A 4,846-nucleotide genomic window follows, 5' to 3' on the forward strand; every position below is an offset into this window, starting at 1 on the left:
AGCCTGGAGAAGAGAAGGCTTCAAGGAGAGCTTAGAGCAGGCTTCCAGTACCTAAAGGGCCCTACAAGAAAGCTGGGGAGGGACTTTTTACAAGGGCAGGGAGTGATAGGACAAGGGGCAATGGCTTTAAACTGGAAGAGGGAAGACTGAAATGAGATATTAGGAGGAAGTTCTTCACTGTGAGGGTGATGAGGCACTGGAACAGGTTGCCCAGAGAAGTTGTGGATGCCCCCATCCCTGGAAGTGGTCAAGGCAAGATGGGGCTTTGAGCAACCTGGTCTGGTGGAAGGTGTCCCTGCCAATGGCAGGGGGGTTGGAACTCAATGATCTTTAAGGTCCCTTCCAACCAAACCATTCTATGATCACTGTTTTGCTCCTTGCGGGGTTCTGAGAAATTCCCTACTTGCAGGAAAATGTCATCTCGCTCCAGCGATGGTCCAAGTAGACAACCTACTACTGCTGCTATTTAGTCTATTCAACCAAGAATCTGAAGCATACCTAGTATCTCTAGAAGTTATGATCCTGCAGATAATGCAATAGGTATCTCTGATGCTGCAGGAGGAATTTTCAGAAGTATCTTTCTAAAACCACCAAAGATATATTGGACTATTAATGTCTAAATTGGAGTATGATGTTGCAGTGTAATGTTTGTTTATTCGGGTATTTTTATCCCAGAACCATTGTATCGTTCAGAGAGCAGAGTGCCTTGTTTCTGAGTCAGAGCTGTGATGAAGAAAGTGGTTGATGAAGGTGAAGAAGTAGTAGTAAGAGTGGGAGAATCGTTGGAAGAGAAAAGAAGCCTTAATAGCCAAGGCAGTAGAGCTTTGTCCTGGGGAGCTGCAATACTTTGGATTCTCAAGTTCCCCACGGCAAGTTACTTAAACTAGACTTTGCATGGTGGGCTGCCGATGAGATGTTCACATTTTTTGTGTGCCCAATTTTATACTTAGAGATCTGATTTCTGGAAATGTTGAGTGTTCCTAGCTGCTGCTGAACTTAGTGAGACCTCTGCTTGGAGCCCCTCAAGAGCAGGGAACTAACTCAATGAAAACTATCTAAAGTGTCTCTGCAAGTTGTTGAGTTGCGCTGGGTAGATGTATCCGTGAAGTGCTTTATAGTAATTTTAAAATTCTCTGAAAATTGGGTCTCAGAAGTCTCAGTTACGGCATCCAAAAGAAATGGAAGCATTTTACTTTCATCTCAGCTTTCATTTCCCATTTGTAAAATGACAATAATACCATCATCTCCTCTCACATGGGTCATTAGGAAAGATAACTTGTTTATGTAGAAGATAAAAATTATATCTTCAGAATGGGATTTGAATGATGTATGACAAATAAGTCCATGGCTTCCCTCTGAAGAACAGACAGAATAATATGCAACTTAAAAGGAAAAGGAATAGCTTGTGGAATGAGCACCAGCCATTCTGTGCCCTTGGTGAGACAGATTATGAAGGGAAGTATTTTGGTCACGTAATTCTAGACCATATACACATTGGATGGTCAAATTAGTGTTGTGTAGGCAGCTTGAATTCTGGCACTTTTAAATTTTGAATGCTTCAGTTTCCAGCCTCAGCGGTTATCTTGCTGCATTGTGCATTAAAAGTGTAAGACATACTTACTGCCATGTGCTCTGAACAACACTGCCGGTCAAAGCCAATGCTTTTTTCCCCACTGTTAAATGACTTAATGTTTTGTGGTGGTGTTCCAGCCACAGTTACTTTAGACATTTTACATGCCTGGTAGTCAGATTGGTGAGAACTAACATGGCATCTGACATTAATATTGCAGAGGAGAGCAGATCTGATAACATATTGAATTATATATGGGACTCCAGCACCTAAATGCAGGAGGCCTAGAGGCTCACACAAGAACTCGAGGGAGCTGAATGATCCAGAGTACTTGATTTCTTTTTTTTTTTTTTTTTATGGTGGTTGTTCAAATAAGAAAGAGTGGAGATTGTAAGGATGGATTTAATATGAAGGTTATCTGCAGGCTCAGATGAAATATAGCCTCTGTGCTGCTGTGTGATGAGCCAGGGTTAGGAGTGTGTCAGTGATACTTGGCTGGTCTGAGCTGGCTTTCTGACCCTGTCTGAGAGTCGTGCCCTGTGCTAGCCTACTGCTTTCCCCTTGGTGCCCTGATATCGGTAAGCTGAACAATGGAGCAAGAGCTGGCTTTAAACCCTCATGGGCTATGTTGGTTGAAAGATTTATTTTTTTTCTCTCTAGATAATCTCTAGTTTGGTCTTTTGGTGGTGTGAGGTCAGGAGCAGAGTGCTTGCTGTGCTCCTGTGCATAGTGAAATCTGCTACACTGGGATGGGTAGTGTTTCTGAGCCCGCGGGGAGGATAGGCTGTACTGGGAAACCCACATTTTCCTTGTGTGTAAGGTTGTTCTGCACAATACCTTAAAACATTTTGGTCCTCTTAGCAGGACTGCCTATATCACCTTTAAAATCCAGAATACTTACTACTGATTGTTCTTCTGGGAGAAGGCTCTTGGTTTGAAGCTTGGTACATTGAAAGTTATTGAAATTGCAAAAAACTGTTGTATTTTGTTTCTTCTGGCTGTGTGCATGGGAACCTCTCCTTACAATTGCTGGAGCAGCGGTGGATACTCTCTTACAAATGGGGTGATTTGATGGTGGTTATGTATCTCCTGTAGAATAGGAGAATGGCTACTGAGAAAACAGCTTAAAAATGAAATAAAAGAACTCTGTGATTCAGATATCATTTTTCCTTCTCACATTTCATCGCAAGGAAAGAATAAGCACTAAGAAAGCAAAAAAACTGCCAGTGACAGCATGTGCTGCCCACCCCATACTGCGTGGCAGGAACAAAGAATTTTATTCCTGCCTTTTTTTAATGATTCACTCTACAGAAGGAGAGGGTAGGCTGCCATGTCATTTTCCTTTCAAAATACCGTAGGCAATTGGTTTTCAGTTCATTTTCTGACATTTATCACATAAAACATGGTTTGCTATAGTAGTTATTAAAACCTGCTGGAAACAGTGGATCAGGTACTCATTTGCAAAAATGAGGCAGAGCAGATGCAACCCTTGTCATCCATGTAAAATCAGGAAGAATTACAGAGGTCAAATGGCTTCAAAGCTGCTTTTAGACAGTGTCTACTTGTAGTGGAGTTACTGATCCTTCTTAAGAAAGTGAAAGGCTCTGGCCAACTGTGCACTGTAGAAGTAAGAGCAATCAAATTGTGCAAGATAATGTATATTGGTATTTCTAAGACAGATTCAAATCGATTTTAGAAGGAATGACTTTGGAAAAAAGTGAAATATAAATGACTTGCCTTTTAGATGCTTTGTGTGCCTCCTGTTGGGGCAGGCAGAGGACCAGTTGTCTTGGGTGAGGAATTCCTCTCTGAACTTGCCAGGTAATCCCCGTTGTGCAGCTGCTGGAGGTTTTACTCCCTTCTGGAAGCAGTGGGACTTGGCTTCCAGATCCTGTCTGGAAGATGGACAAGGACTATCCAGAGCCAAGAAGCAGCTGGGGGTCAGGGTGGAAGTTTGGGGTTGATGACAGGAGAAGGGATTAATGGATACCTCTGAGAGAGTTAATTCAGGGAGGTTGGAGAGGCTGGAAACGTATGGAGTGACTCTTCCTCATGCTCTAGAAAGAAAGAAAGAAGCCTCTGCAGGAGCTAAACTGCTTTAAAACTCAAAGAATGATTATGATCAAAACAATCTCCTGTTTCTTCTCTCCTGCAGCTGTCTGCAGTGTCGGATCGCTTTCTGCTTATCTGATGCCTGCTGTTACCAGCTGGTTCAGTTCTGCTTGCTCTGGGACAGGCACTTTCGCCCTCCGCAGTCCCCTCAGATCCTGCTGATGGTTCCCTTTCAAAGCTGTGCGGAGTATCCCATCCCAGAGGTAGGCAGACATGTAGTTAAAAAGCTTTGGGAAAGGCAGATAGGGACAGAGAATGTGCCTGTGTTCACTAAGAGAAAATCCTTATATCCTTATAGCCAAGCTGGTTAGAGCTGGGCTGGATAAGTGAGCGGTAGTGAGAGCAGAAAATTGTTTGGGCCACTGAATTCAAATTGGTGTATGGTTGTTAGTGGCAACCCTCTGGGATCAGCTTTTGGGCCAGTACTGTTTAACATCTTATTCATGGCTTGAATGACGGGATGAAGCACTCCACCAGCAAGTGTGTGGACAATACCAAATTGGGCATAGCAGTGAATACACTGGAGGGCAGCACTGCTGTTCAGGGGGTCTGAGATGGGCTGGAGAAATGAGCTGAGAGGAGCCTCAGGAAGCTCAGCAAAGGCCTGCGTCAGGGATGCAGTAACCCCTTGCAATGGAACAGGCTGGGAGCTGACTACTTAATAAGCAGCTTTGCAAACAAAAAAACCCCCACAAAACCAAAAAACCAATACCTAAGGGTCCAGGTGGGCAAGTTGCCCAGGAGCTAGCAGTGCGCCCAGGCAGCAAAGGCTGACTGCGTCCCAGGCTGTGTTAGCAGGAACGCAGCTGGCAGGGCAAAGGGAGGGATCCTGTCCCTCTGCCCAGCGCTTGTGTGACTAAGTGCTAGGTGTCTGATTTGGGCCCCCCAGTACAAGGACAGTGGCATACAGGAGCAAGTCCAGTAAGGCCACTGAGGTGGTCAGGGCTGGAGAATGGACCAGGCTCTTTGCAGAGGTGCACTGGGACAGGAGAAAGGGCAAGAGATGCAAGTTGGAACATGAGAAATTCTGGGTAGATACAAGGGGAGAAAATTGCCACGAGAGTGGTCAAACTCTGGAACCAGATCCTGGAGAAGGGGTGACATCTGCGTTGCTAATGTTGAGGACTTACTAGACAGAACCCTGAGCACCTTGTTTTCAGCAGG

The sequence above is a fragment of the Cariama cristata genome, unplaced genomic scaffold (genome assembly GCF_000690535.1).
Source record: "Cariama cristata isolate BGI_N322 unplaced genomic scaffold, ASM69053v1 scaffold15396, whole genome shotgun sequence".
Taxonomy (NCBI): domain Eukaryota; kingdom Metazoa; phylum Chordata; class Aves; order Cariamiformes; family Cariamidae; genus Cariama; species Cariama cristata.